Source organism: Heliangelus exortis, chromosome 17 (assembly GCF_036169615.1).
Source record: "Heliangelus exortis chromosome 17, bHelExo1.hap1, whole genome shotgun sequence".
NCBI classification, from domain to species: Eukaryota; Metazoa; Chordata; class Aves; order Apodiformes; family Trochilidae; genus Heliangelus; species Heliangelus exortis.
The window spans coordinates 8,075,909-8,090,200 of NC_092438.1; the positions used below are offsets into that span (position 1 = coordinate 8,075,909).

Consider the following 14,292-nt stretch of genomic DNA (forward strand, 5'->3'; position numbering starts at 1 on the left):
TCCAACAAAGTCACAGTAGGGATGGCACCCAGGAAGATGCTTGACCCTGGAGGCTCATGTTGGCTTCCTGCCTATGTCATGTCACAATTTCAAGAGGAACTCCTTGACTCCAGGGCATCTCCTGGAGCATGGGAAAAATGGGAAATCCCTGCTTCAGGGGTGGAGCAGTCAAGGGGATGGGTCCAGGTGGTGGTGGGGAAGAGGAGGAGGGAGAAAAAGGGGAAATGAGGAAAACCACAGAGATCAAGCCCCACAACCTCCCCAGCAGGCCTGGGGACAGATGTGGGCTGTGGAGCAGAGGATGCTGGAGTCCTTCTCCTTGTCTCATCCTCCCTATCATGCAGAGGTGTCTCCTGTGCTTCTGTGGGTGCTTCCCCAGTGCTGTGTGTCTGATGCAACCGAGCACTGTGCCAGGTTGCCAGATGCCATCTGGAGAGGGGCCATGGCTTGCCTCTTCCCAGGCTGTCTCTCAGCTCTATTACTCCACGCTTCAGGTTTTTGGCTGTGGTGGTGGTATTGTTATTAAACTGAAAGGAGTGCAATTTCTCCCCTGAACCCCACCTTCTCTGTCTCCCCTTCCATGTCCTTGCAGGGCTGCAAAAGGGACTCGTTTGCTCAGAGATGGTTTTGGAGGTGGCTTGAGACACCTTGGGCCATCACAAATAATGCACTGGCCATTCCTTACCTCAAATGACAGTGCCCTGGGGGAGAGGAGAGCACTTTTGTTCCAAGGGTCGGCTCAGTGCCAGACACATTTTAATCACCCTGAAGTTGTGTGTTGTGTTCCTAAACCAGCACTGAACAAAACCCACAAAAAAACCCATGGAGGCTGGATGAGTTTTCTGGGTTTAGTGAGGGATGGTGTGGGGCAAGAGGATGCCTGGGAAGGGCTGAGCACAGAGGGTGGAGACCCGTGGAGGCTGTGGGCAGGGGTCTTGGCCCAGCCACATTGCTGTCCTGGCTCTCCCAGCTGGCTCAAACCAGCCCCTGTGCTCCCAGTGTCACCTGGCATGGCCCAGCTGGGCCCAATTTGACCCAAAGAGGTTCAGGTTTGGTTCGAGGGATGGAAGAGGGCTGTCATGCACACGCGTGTTTGCATGGCCTCAGACACGTGCATAGACACAGACACACCATGTCCCTGTACCCCAGACCTGTCACAGGTACAGAGGTACCCCCCAACATACCCCTGCACAAGTGTCGCCGCACACACACGTGTGTGCCCAGTATCACACCGCAGGCACACACTCACACCCCCTTCTCACGAGGTGTCACACACAGTGTCACTCACACACACACACACGCAGTGTCACACGCAGTGTCACACGCAGTGTCACTCACACACTCACACACACACACACACACACACGGTGCCAGCCCGGCTCTCCCGGCCAAGCCGCTTATCGCTCCGTGTCCTAACAGCGCGGCCGGACCCAGCCGGGTCGCATTGAGCCCAGGAGAGCCGGGCTGAACCGAACCGAGCCGAGCCGTACTGAGCAGTATCGACCAGTACCAAGCCCAACTGGGCAGTGTTAGGCTGAGCTGAGCTGCACACCTTCGCCCGCTCTGCACCTCCGAGCCGAGCCCACCCCAGCCGAACCCAGCCCAGCCGCACGAAGCCGCTGGCAGCCCCCCGGGCCTGGCAGCGCTGCCCGGCACCGCCTGCACGGGCAGAGCTCTCCGCCTGACGCAGTGAGGAGCTGCAGCCCTTCTCTTCTCGGAAGCCGACTCCAGCGCTGGGATTTTGCACAGCTCCGGCTGCGTTTCCCTGCCCGCCTCCTGCCCCCAGCCCGCCCGCCTTCAAGGCCGCGGGGAGCCGCAGCCGCGTGTGCGCCCACCGCCCCTCACCGCCCCTCGGGGCTGCCCGCCACGCCGAGCTCCGGAAGCCGCCGCCGAAGCAGGTAGGTGCCACCGTAGCCCCCGCCACGGCCCGCCCGGACCCCTCACCCACCCCCTGGAACCCTGAGCTGAGCCCCCCCGCCCCTGCCGCGCACCGACCCCGCTCCAGGTGCCAGCTCGCCCCGGCCCCCCCGCCCCCGGCCCGGTATCTCCCCGCCGCGGCGGTGCTCGGTGATGCCCCGGGTGCCCGGCGAGCCCCGCGCAGCCCCCGGTGGCCACTCCGTGTCACCAAACTTTTGGCGGCTGCAGCCCAGGTTGGGACTTCGGACAGGGTGGGTGGGGTGGTGGGGGGGAGCGGGGCGTCCTTCCCTCCGCGGGTGGGGGTTCCCCGGGCTCGGCGGGAGCTGCTGCTGCTCCCCGCTTCCTCCAGGTGCGAGGAGGGGTCGGGCCCGGAGCGGCTCCACCGGGACGGGTCGGGGGCGCGGAGCCGAGGGAGCCCCGCCGGACCCTGGTCTGTGTCCCCGCCCATGGGGGATCCCCATTTCGGGGTCTCCCCACCGCCTGCGGGGTTCGCCCGAGACGGAGCACCCCTGGGGGAGCCCCTGCGTGCCGCTGCTGCAACTGTTGCCTGCGGGAAGCCCCTGGGCTCCGGGGAGAGCGGTCAGCGGGGTCCCTCCGGGTGCAGGGGGCTTCCGACCGCATCCCCTCCCGCCGCACGGAGCGTTCGTGGCTAGCGTTGACTCTCACCCACCACCCCAAATAACCCCAGCGGCCCCAGACCTTGAGGTGGGGGCTGTGGTACAGCCACTGCCCGGCTCTGCTCCCCCTGCCCCCCCGATCCCTCCTGCATTCCCACGCCGGCAGTTTGGACCTGCCTCCCTCCCCACACGCGCTCCTTCAGCGGCTATTTCTGTCCTCGCGAAACGTGCCTCACATAGAGCTTTAATTAAAGAAAATTAGTGGAGGAGGGCGGCGGTGGCTGGGGAAGGGGAGGGCCGGGGGGTGTTGTCTGTGCTCCGGTGGGGGGGCACCGCACCCAGCCGGGGACCAGTCCCCGGGGTCGCGCCGGCCCCGCATCCTCGCAAGGTGCCACCGGCTGCGGGCCGGGCGAGTGCAGGGCTGATGGCTTGGGGCAGGGCGGCAGGTACCTGCCTATGAATTTGAGCCGCTTTCTCTTTTTATTATTATTATTTTTTTTAATATTTATTCTATTTTAAAAGGGATAGGGGGTGGAAAAATGGGGACGATGGACGGGAGCTTATTACTGCCCGACTGGTGTGTTTAAGTTTTAATTATAATGACAGATGTTGCTGTAAAGTTCTGTCTCAGTTCCCAAATTTCGGCTGAGTGCCCGGGGCACTCGCCAGCCGGCGGAACCGGTGTTAAACAGCGGCCGGAGTTGCCAAAGAATTTTCTTGATTGCATTTTAATGAAGCTCTGCCGGGGCTGGGGACCCAAGGGCGACGCGAGAAGGGGGGCCTCGCCGCTCCCCGACGTCGGGCTGAAACCCTCCTCTCCTTCCTCGGGGGGTTCCTGTGCAGGACCGACTCCCCCCTCCCCGCTTGGGACTCTCCTGACATCGCCGGCGAGGCCATGGCCTTGTGCCCGGGGAAGATAGGGCAGGGGGTAGCAATCCCCTTCTCCACCCCTCGGTGGCAGAACCCCAAACCAGCCCGAACTCCCGGCGGTCACCATCCCCCGTCTGGCTCGATGTGCTCCACCCGAACGCGGTGGGACCCGGCCGGCAGCGGCGTCCCTCAGCTGGGGACAATCCGGCTCGTCGGGGTGTGTGTCCCCCTCCCGCACTCTCCTCCTCTCCTCCTTTCGCTCTTCCCGGCCATAAACCCCTCATCCTCCCTCCCTGCTTTCCCGGGGCCAGGCAGCCCGGGGGAGCCGCGGTGCTGCTCACATCCAGGCTGTGATTTGCAGCCCTGGGAAAGCCCGGAGGAGGGAGGGGAAGGGGAGGGAGGGGGGACACACGACGACACCGATATCAACAGGTTCCCCCAGGGGCAGAGGCAGCGGGGCCGCCGGGCTCCGCCGGAGGCAGTGGCTCACGCCTTCCCCAGCCAGGGATTTGCCTCCTCCCATCAGCTCCGTGTGTTTCGATGCCGGTTTGCGCTTCTATTAAATATTTAGAAGTTTGCAGCGGTGAATAAAGCGATCGTTAATAGGAATTGATGGCAACGTTGCAAAGGGGGTGGCACCGCCTGTGGAAACGGCACGGCTCACCGGGGAGAGGGCGGGGCCCTTCGGGGAGTATTTTTAAGGGGTTTCACCCCAAAATTAAGTCTGCCGCTCTGATGATTCCGCCAGAGCCCAAACCCAGACTCTGCTCTTCACATTTCCGATGGTGTCTTTGAGGGAAAAAGCGGATTTTTCCGCTCTGCCTGGTTGGAAAAAATAACCTCGTGCCTGGGCAAGGAGAAGGAAATCCCCCTGAAGTTCAGCACCCAAAATAACACCCCCCTCAGCACCTCCCACCGTGCTACCCGGCACACTGCAGAGCGTACAATCCCCTCAGCCCCCCGTGTTTGCCCCGGCCTGGCGGGGTGTGCAGGTAGCGGGGGCAGTGGCAGCGGCGGGGTGTCCCCAGCCCCCCCGAAGTGCAGCGGGAGGGCAGGCAGCGCTGGGCAGTGGAGGGACCCTCGTCCTGGGGATGTGAGGGACCTTGCCTGGTGACCCGGAGTGGCCCCCCGGGATGGGGGCATCCTCCTCGGGGCAGAGGAGTGGAAATCAGATGCGGGAGGGTGGTGGGGGGAGATGTCGGTGCCTGGCTGGTGGGGAGCCCTGGCTCCCCACGCCGGGTTTAGCCGCTCCTCTCCCAGCTTGAGTCAGCGCTTTTGCAAGGACGGGGCAGCGCTCGGCGGGGCGGGATGCGGTCCTGCCGCGGGTGCGGAGGCAGCGGAAGAGGGGGGAGGGGAGGAAGGACGGGCTGGGCTGGGGGGTGGCGAGCAGAGAGGGAAAGAGGGGGCGAGAGTTTGCCCTGGGGGTGCGGGCCCATCTGCTCCTTCTCCGCGGCACGAGCGAGATGCGGTGGGCGAGCGGCGATGGGCAGCGGCGTGGGATGGGATGGAGTGGGTGGGGGGGGGGGGCAGCCCTGGGGGCGACCCGAGGGCCCGGTGACGGGCGCCAGAGACCGCCTGTACCCCAAGGGGGGGTCGGTGCCGTGCCCACCCCCATCCTGCCCGCTCCAGGGGTTGCTCCCACGTCCCGGCGCTGCCCACGCGTGTCCCAGCCCGGCCGCCGCTGTGTGACAGCAGAAAGTGGCTGGAAAGGGGCGAGGCGTCACACGCTCTGCCTCCGGGAGGCAGGGAAACGCTGAGGGACCGATGGGAAGGCATGAATGAATGAATCTCCATAAAGAGCCCCAAGCAGCAGGGAGAGGGAGAGAGAGGAGGAGGAAGAAGGAGAGGAGGAGGAGGAGGAAGAGCCGGAGCAGGGCAGGCAGGAGCAGACGTGACACCGGCAGGTAAGGAGGTGCCGGTGGCGGCATGGCCCCTCGGTGCCCGTGCTGGCCGGTTGGGGGGCACAGCCCGAGGGGGGACAGAATCCACCGGGACCCCGCGTGGGTTATTATCGATATTTTTAGGGGGGGATGTTTCCCTCCTGTCTCCTGGCAAAATGTGAGATTCCCCAAACTTCCCAGGACTCCCTGCTGGGCGCTGCTGCCCCGCGTCCCGTTGGCTCCCGGAACCCCGGGACTGCCCCCTCTGGATAGGGAGGCAGCTGGCGGTGTTCGGCGCTGCCCGCCGCGGCGGGAGCTCCCCGGCAGGGACCGGCACCGGCGGCCAGACCTGCTTCGTACCGGGGCAGCCCCGATCCGGGCCCAGGCAACGCAACTGCCTCGGCCTGGCATCTGGATTTACCAGGGGCTTCCAGCTTCTGCTCCGGCCCCCTTTGCTTTGGGGATGTGTGTGCGTGTGTTGAGTGGGAAGCTCCTCTGCCCTCTGGTCTCCATCCCCTCTTCACGGCTACATCCCCGTTGTGGTTACATAAGGCAGAGGAGCTTGTAGCCAGTGCTGATGCTGGCCAGAGCATCGGGATGGCACCCCGGGATGCCCAGAGCTGAGCCCAGCCCCGTCCGGCCGCTCCCCATCCTCTGTTGTACCTGCCTGGGCTGAGCCACCCTTCCTGCCTTCCCTGCCTGCTGCAGTGATCGTGCTTGTGGGTCAGGAAGCCGGGCAGCTGAGGGGGGGGTCAGGTACACACATCCACCTCTCCATCTCCATCCCTGCATCCTGTGCTTTGGCTCTCACACAGGGCTGACCCCGCTAAAGCTGCTCCAATGCACTCAGCCCTTGCTGTGCATGCACCCCCTGGTTGATACAGCAGCCTGGCTCTGGTAGCTGGGTCCCCTCCAAAGCCGTGCACACTGCGATTGTTTGCACACAAACATACGGAGGTAGGTAGCACAGGGGTCACCTTCCTGTGCACACGTGGGCTATATAGTGCATGCTGTGGGCTAGTGCATGCCGTGGGCTAGTGCACGCTGTGGGTGCTCACCAGTGCCTGCACGGGCATGGCGTGTGCTCTCCCTGCCTGTGCCTGCAGGCAGGGAACTTGTGCCGGACAGGGCAGGCTTCCAGCCCGGGAAAACTGCAGGCCTGGCAGGGCAGCCCCGGCTGGCAGCGGTGGGCAGCTCTGCAGCTTTCCCCTCCCCGGCCGAGGTGCTCCGAGGAGGGATCAATAATGCCTTTCTGATTGGCTTCAATTCCCCATTCAAAGTAGTCACTGCATTAGGACTTGATTTTTCTCCCCTTTGACTCCCAGCCAGATTAGATTGTGAATTTGGCTGATTTCAAGTAACTGGGGGAGGGAAGTGTCATACAGCGAGCGAGCGAGAACTGAAATATCCTACAGGATCCCCTGGAGGGGAAAGAAATCAGGTCTAGATAAGAGCTTGTTCTCCCTGTCTGTCTGGTGCTTTCCTGTTTGATGATCATAAAACACAGGATCTAACCTCTCACCAGGACGGCTTAACCACGAAAGGTCAGGCTTCTGGCTTGTTCTAGGTGCGAGGTTTCTTTTTCTGGGCTATGGATTATTTATTTTGGTTCTCCCATCATATGCTAAATATAGGCTCGCACAATGCATGCAAACAGAAGGATGAGAAGGCTTCCGAGATGGGCTCTGGGTGTTGTGCTGAGGTTGGAGAAGCTGTGAAAGGGGCAGGAGACGCAGACCGTGCCCAGAGAGCCCAGTCCTCTCCTGCCTCTTTGTCAAGTCTCAACCCCATCCTTGGGCATTTTTTTCCCCATCCTTATTTTCCCCGTGGTTGCACTGGGGACAAATAAGCAGGTTACATCAGCCAAACCCCGGGTTCCAGAGGGACATGGAAAGCAGTGACCAAGTATATCCCAACCCGCTGCTCCGGGTGGAGTTTCTCTGCCGGCTGCTTCAGGGCTGGGATTTCATGCTGAGGGAAGGCACAGCAGCGCCTGCAGCATCCCAGCTGCCGGCACTTAGCTGTGGATTGGTGTTAACCCCAGGTGTAGCGAATGCCTGGGATTAGCTGGTTACTCAGCAAAGGGCACTGGGAAGGCTGGAGGGATTTGAGAAGGAGCTACTGTAGGGCACTGAGAATCTTCAGGAGGAAAAGTGGGGGGCTCTGTGCAGGTAGGTTGTGCTTTCATTGAGTGGGATGTGGGGTGGCAGTTGGTGGAGCTATGTGTGTAATGTATGTAAAGCTGGTGGAGGCTTTGAGGGGGGTGTGGAAGCTACAGAAGGTTTGCCAGGGGGTGTGAGCTGGGAGCAAAGCCTCCAGCAGTGTTTCGCATGACCTGGTCTGGTTGCTGGTTTATTGGTGCTACAAACTCGGGGCCTGGGGGGCGTCTGAGTGAGCCTGATGGCTGGGCAGTGCTGGGGCTGAGTGTCTGGCTGTGGTGACTTGGAAAGTCAGTGGAGTGGAGGGGACCTGGCTGGGGATCAGTGGGAGAGCTATGGAGCCAGGTGTGGTCCAAAACTGCATTGAAGAAGGCAACAGAGCTGGGAAAGCAATAGGGCTACTGGAACCTTGGGGTGAAGGGACTGGTGTGGAGACCCTGAGCCTCGGTCTCATGTCCTCTACACCCTCAGGAGAAGGGTGGCAGGGGCTTGGTGTAGAGAAAGAGCATAAAATAATATGTGAGGTGTAGCTTGGCTGCTGGAGTGGTGAATACAATAAGTTCAGCCCCTAGCCTAGGGGTTGTCTGAGTCTCTGAGATATCCCTGTAGTAAAAGCAAATAAATATTTAAGAAAGGAGTGTGAGAGTTAGCTTCAGGTGAGGGGAACCTAGAGCCTCTGCGCTGGGGTTGGGGGGTCTGGAGAAGGTGGCAGTAAGGGTTTGGGGACGGTATCAGCCTGGGTAAGGGAGTTGGAAGGACATGAAGAGGTTGGGAAAGTGGGAGTGGGAGTTGCAGTGTTTATGACAGCAACCTGAGAAAATTGAATATACTGGAAAAAAAAATCCCCCAGAACAAGTCTGTCAGTCAGGGGGTTGCTTACAATCCGTCAGCTGAGTCTGGTGTGGTGCTCCCTGCAGTGTTTGAAGTAAAATTCAGGATGATTCAATGGCTGGAGAACCACCCCAAGGAAAGCCCTCTGCAAATCAACTTACGGGGGGAAAACCCTCCTGAATCCCTTCCTGGGGGGCCTGAGCCTGTCCTCCTCCAGGGACCAGTGTGGGTGACACGGGTGTCCCAAGATGGGGTCCAGGGCTGGGACCTCTGTTCTTGCTGGGTGGGATCTGACCCAACTCAAGGACCAAACCATCAGCAAGGGGTTTTGTAGACATCGTGTGTGCTCAGGGCTCTTGGTGAGGAAAGCCAAATGCAGACAGCTCCTGGCTTCCCCCCATGCCTCTCTCAGTTGTGTTTAGGGGTAACTGGAGAGAAGAACTCCAAGGTCTGTTTTTTTATCTCCCCTCTCAGCATTTCTTTAGACACGGGAGGACAATCTCTGTAGCTCGCTCATATTTTTATGTCGGCAGGAATAAGCGTATGGAAATGTATGTGCTTCACTTTATCAGCTGCTATCAGCTTTTAGCTTTATTACAGTAAGTGCAGAGTTTTTTTGTGGGCCAAACTCATTCATTGGATTTAATGGAGTTAAACTGCAGGCACATTTGGCAACTTGTTTGTATATATCTTTGTAAAACGGACAGGCAGAGATAATAAAATTTTACACTTTATATGGCATCTTTTAGGGAAAAAGTCTTCCAATATGTTCTATAAAGAGCATGCATATTTTGCTGCAGTGTGTGCCTATACCTAAGTACAAGCTACTTTAAAACTGCTTTTTTTCTCCCTTTCCTAGAGCCATACATGTGTACATGAACTCAGATTTACCCGTGTTATTTTTTCATGCTTCTTTCCTTGCAGATGTTGTCAGCTGTTCTAAACAATTTTCCTGGATTTCTGTTTTTCCTTTTCATGTATTTATATCTCTTTCTAGAACCTCAGGTGTAGTAAGAACTGTAAACCTTGCTGTAAATATCTGGGAAGGAGGGAAGAATAATGTATGTAAAGCCCCTTGCTAAATACCAAAAGCACTAGTAAACTGCCCCAGCTGCAAATGGAATTTCTCAGGACCTTTCACAGGTACAAAAATCTGCTGTAAAACCTTTGAAGGGCTGACTTTTTTCTCCTCTTTTTGCTGAGATGATGTGTTCCTCCAGGTGTGTGATGGTTTTAGTTTCTCAACCTATTCCAGGCCAGGCTTGTGTCCTGCTTGTGCAGGGCCTTTCCCAGTGTAATAAGGACCAAACCTGTAGAAAAAAAAAAAAAAAGTATTTCTAGAAGATGGATTTAGTGAGGTGCATGATGTTTTCCCAGGCTCTACACAAATTAAAGGCAGACCTGTGGCTACTGAGCACAGGGAGGAGAAGTGGTTTGATGAGCTGATGTAATTTTTTACACAGCTTTAAGTAATCAAATGGTCATTGCTGCTCCATGAGGAGCACCTGGGTGTGTGGAGGGAGGATATAGATACCTGGGGTAAATGTGAAACAGCAGTGAGTGACAAGGATGTAAATAGATCTAGAGATTCTGGTTACATTATAATAAATTGCTGGTAGTGAAGCATGAGATGTATGTGATGTCAAAGGAGCTCTATAATGTATTTGTAGCCCCACTCAGGTTTAGCTGGGTTTTCTAAATAGTCCGTTAATTCAATTACACATTCTTTAATTAGTGTTTACTCAAACTGGAGCAACATCATTAATTTATTTTTATTGCCTCTTGTTTTTATTTTGCTGGTGTGGTGGGTTCCATTTTTTTTGTTTCTTTCCCCTCTCTGCTTTGTGAGACTCCTAACACAGCTGTCATGCTCATGGCACCAACTGCAGCTTCTTTGATAATGCCAGTTTTCCATATTATGAATACTTCTATGCTTGCAGGCTGCACAACATTGGCCTGGGTTAGGGTTGAGGGAGAATAAGAGTCCGTATGTGAAGTGGTTCCTTTCAGATGCTGAGCAGCATCCTCTCAGGGTAGAGCAGGGTGACTGGCAGCATGGTGGAGCAGGATTAGGCCCTTTGGGCTCTCCACAGCAGGGGGATTTGCATACCTTGATTTGTTGTGGTTTGTGGTTTTTGGGTTTTTTTCCCCCTCCCTGGAAGCTCAGGGTAGTTGTAGGGATGGGTGTTACCATCCCTGGAAAGGCTGTGGGCAGTCAGGGCTGCTCCTCTCTGCTGGTAGCACCCAAAGCTGCTCAGGAATGGGGAGGCAGAGGGTGCTGTGTGTTACTCAGGGGGACTTATACCAGGAGGTATAAGGGGGGACGAGCTGAGGGATAATTCCTTCAACACTGGCCCTTCTCATTTTGTCCTGAGGGAAGAATTGCTCTTGAGACCTGCTCTTGGGTGTTTGCACTTCAGCTCCTCCTGGAAGAGGAAGCTGGGTCAGACACATGCAGGGAAAGTGGAGGCTGGTGGTCTCTGCACAAACCAGGTTTGGGGGTAGCTCTTAATAAATTTATCTATTGGTTTATTTATAAATATATGATGATGAATTACAGAGCAGGGACACTAACCCAAACCATGACTGCTCCCTCCCAGCCGTGCCTCCCAGGAGCAGATGAAAGCTTGTCCCAGGCTTGCAGTGAGCAGGTTATGCTCTCCTACCCTCCCTCCCACCTTCTTTCTTCTTTTTAACTCTTGTTTCTGGCTGTGCATCTCTTCCCTACCCTCTGCCCATGCTCTCCCCTTGCTGAGAGCTGAGCTGGAGCTCCATCACTCACCCGTCCAGCGCAGCTCCCGCAGCCACCACTCCGTTGATGGACTGCAGCAGTGAGTGAATCTGAAATCATTATGCTCCCCAGACAGCTTTTACATATGACAAGATGAAAATCAAATCTGTAAGAGGCCTTGTGGAAGAGGGATATCTCCAACCAGGGAATCCCAGGGGAGACCCCCGCAGCTCCAGGCCTCATGGGTGTCCCTACTGGAGCCTGGACCCTTCGGTGCTAGTGAGGTGGGAGCAGACAGGCAGCTGCCAGCAGAGAATTTGGTAGAAATATTTCAGTGTGGAAATATTGTACTGTTGTGTAAAGCTGTCCATCTGTTGCCTGTCTAATGCTTTGCATGAATTAATGAGCTGATTGATTAGGAAAACCTGGCAACAGCCAGGCGAGGGGCTGATTCTTGACTCATGTTACAGGTGAGCAGGAGCTTGGATGCACAGAGGTTAAGATTCAAGTTTGTTTTTTGTTTTTTTTCTTGCTGTTAGTGAATGCTGTGGTTGACATTTGTGTGTCTCCTGTTTTACTGCTTGATCAGTCTGCTTTTTGGATGCTTTTTGGCTTCAAGAGCAGCTATCAGAGCTTGGTATGGCTGAAACTCATCCCTGGATGAGTGCTCAGGCACTGCTCTTTCAGCGTGTTTGTGGCAAAACAGCTCAGCTGTTGGCTGTGATGTTTGTAACTGACAGTCTCCTTTCTTTTCACTGGCTAAAACAAACTCTATTTTGTACCAGCCGTGCAGCCTTTACCAGGTGAGGCTTTCTGCAAGTATCCCCATATTCCTCAAAGTAACTCTCCTGGCCACCTGCAGCTCACAGCCTGCTTGCTGGCAGATGGATGCACAGAGCATCTCTCCTCTGTGCTACGATGAGTGCAGCTTTTCAAGAACAGTGCATTGAGCAAATGTCACTTCACAGTCCCAAAAATCTATCAAAGGAAATGACAGCAGCTGTAAGCATTAATCATCCGGTATCATCAAAATAAAGTTGTTGCAATAGAGCATTGTCAGAGGATAAGTGTTTCGACTTCAGCACAGTGCTGCTTCCATTAATGCTGCTGGTTCACCAAGGTATTCTAGCAGGAGATGGTAATTGCGTGGCCTAAGTGCTCATCTTGTGACATTTATTAATTAACTCTTCCCTTTCCAGCCTGACCAGTTGTCAGTCTGATCACAGGGAAAAAGTCCAAGACAGGGAGTCTGAGTAATTATTATTTTTTTTAAATCCTGCTTGAGTAACAGCAGGGGGGATGTAGAGCATCACTAAGGGCATTTCCCAGTCACTTTTCTGAGCTCTCATAGCAAAAGAGTAAAGTTGTTAAAACAATAGAAAAAAAAAAAAAAAAGGCCAAGATTAAATAAAAAAGGTATTGAACATTTGATTTGTGTATAAAAGCACCTTCTGCTTTATATCTTCCCCAGGATGTGGCTTGGAACCAAAGCCCAGCCCACAACCTTCATGGTGGTTCTGCAGCAGCTGTGGGGAGTGTGACAGAGGGCATCCATCAGAGTGGCAGGACAAGGGATGTGACCGCTGGTGTCACAGATTGACTCCTGGGGCTGGAGGGAGGCACTGCAGTAATGTCCCTTCCAGCCACCTTCTCCTGGGAAGGCAGCTCTGAGCAGTGAATTGCAAAGGCTGGCGTGTGGCCCAAGGGGATGGAGAGCTGCTGGAAGTGACTTTATTTAGAAGCCAGGAGTTTAAACCTCTCCTGTGTTTTATGGCACCATTGTACTTTCATGCTGCCTGTGTTTGAGCCTCTGTCCCTAGAGGCTGTGGGGACCTGGTTTGTGCTAGGAAAAGGAAAACTGTACCCCAGAGCAGGCCACTGAGGTGGGAGAGTTGGACTGGATGATCTCTATACATCCCTTCCAACTCTGATAATTCTGTGAGGTGGGCATGGGGCTGAGCTATTCGGGCAGGTGGAACCAAAACTGTGGGGTGAAGGTGTGGGGATGGACATAAAGCTGAGCCCATCCTGTGCTGCTCATTTGGCCTGGCTCCTTGTTACCTTGTCTAGGGAAATGCTGAAGTGTGGGCACAGGAGTAATGCAACTGCTTCTGGGTCCCATCTACCACAGAGGAGTAAAAGGAAAGCTTCAATAAATCAACACATTTCAACAGCTGCTCCAATTGACAAAGGAGCAGGAATCAGGCTGTGGAGTTTGTGAAACTGCTTCATGCTTAAAGAAAGAAGGGAAAATAAATGTGGGATGCAATTCTTAAAGATGCCCAAGAAACACAAAGCAGACAGTGCCACCCCATCAGTTTGTCACCTGCTTTACTGTGTGGGTCAGTTTGCTAATTTGAGCCTTGTTCATGATTTTGCAGAAAAATTATGCTCTGAATTAAAATCCTGTTCAGTTGTAAGTTCTCTAAATGCCCCCTTGGCTACAAGAAAAAGCCCCAGACTTCTTGCGTGGCTTTCCCCTTCTCTCTCCATGAAGAATTACGACTTCTTGTTCTGATTCTTTACAAAATCTTCTTCCCAGTGTCAAGCTTACTTACAAAACATCCATAAAAAAGCATTGTGTTGTGTAGCCCTTAGGCCTATGCTCCCTTTTTTGCACTGAAACTCTTACTTGTGGTGGGGAACAGAGTAATTACACTTCATTTCAAATAGGCTTGGTTGGGAAATAAGTATTTCACTTATTTCTCTTGCTTGTCTTCCCATTCATTCTGAAATGCTGCTGTCTTTTATGTTCAACAGGAAAAATCTGAAGTGCTGTTGCAGATGCTGGCTTTTTCTTATGGTTTAGACTCTAAGCAGCTACTCAGATGCAGGGCTTGTGGGGTTCTTTGAAGCTGCTGAGCTACAGGTGACCTGCTCATCTGCAAACAGTGTGGCCATGGAGACCAGATTAGACATGGCCTTCAAAACTGGTCAAGTTTTCTGTAGCAGTCTGAGAGTCCCTTAATAACATGAAGTGAAGCCACACCTAGAGAGTTGGCAGCTGTATTCAGTGAGTAAACCTGCAGGTGATGTGCTCAGGGTTACACTGGGTGCTGGTGCTAGAGCCAAGTCCCCTGACACCTGCTTCTGCTCACAGGACTGATTTCCTTTCTTTGTCCTGAGTTTTGCAGTGCAAGGGAATTTTTGCCTTTCTCCTAAATCTTGGTGACGGCAGATTGACGTAAGTGTGTGCTGGAGCAGGGCCTCTTCTCTTATGCATATGGATGTGTACACAGCTGTAAGCATTTTCCATCTTTAGGCTTTTGCAATCTAAGGGAGAGATC

General features: G+C 54.9%; 1 protein-coding gene across 2 annotated transcripts in view; it reads left to right on the forward strand.

Moving 5' to 3' along the window:
* Positions 1-1,654: 1,654 nt before the first annotated feature.
* Positions 1,655-14,292, forward strand: part of ELFN1 (extracellular leucine rich repeat and fibronectin type III domain containing 1) — a 100,192-nt gene continuing 87,554 nt past the window's right edge. The window contains exon 1 of one of the 2 annotated variants that reach the window (XM_071760728.1): positions 1,655-1,898. The gene's annotated coding sequence lies outside the window, so the exon portion shown is untranslated. Of the gene's footprint in view, positions 1,899-4,964; positions 5,309-14,292 lie in introns of those variants that run through there. The other variant, XM_071760727.1, reaches the window with a different exon arrangement.